Raw genomic sequence first — 377 nt, forward strand, 5'->3', positions numbered from 1 at the left:
ACAATGACAGATAAAAATCGTGCAGCAAAAACCTTGTGATGGTGATTGCTTTTGGGCTGACTTTTCATTATTTACTTATTTAGTTTATATACCATTATTATCGATAATTTTGACGTTTGGCTTAACACAGTTGGAGTTAAATTCAGTTAAATTCATTTACTCTGAACGTACTGCATGACGAATAAAATATAAGGCAGGTATACTATATCAATATAATTAACAGTGCTCTTGTTATAATGGGAACAGTGTTTTATAACCTTAGTGCTGTTAAATAAATGCATTTGCATGTATTTACATACGTTTATTTTCTCCTTTAGCCTTAGCTTGGCATTGTAGAAAGAAAATGGGAATTAGAAAACCTAGTATTTTGTAAGTAA

The sequence above is a fragment of the Penaeus monodon genome, chromosome 27 (genome assembly GCF_015228065.2).
Source record: "Penaeus monodon isolate SGIC_2016 chromosome 27, NSTDA_Pmon_1, whole genome shotgun sequence".
Taxonomy (NCBI): Eukaryota; Metazoa; Arthropoda; class Malacostraca; order Decapoda; family Penaeidae; genus Penaeus; species Penaeus monodon.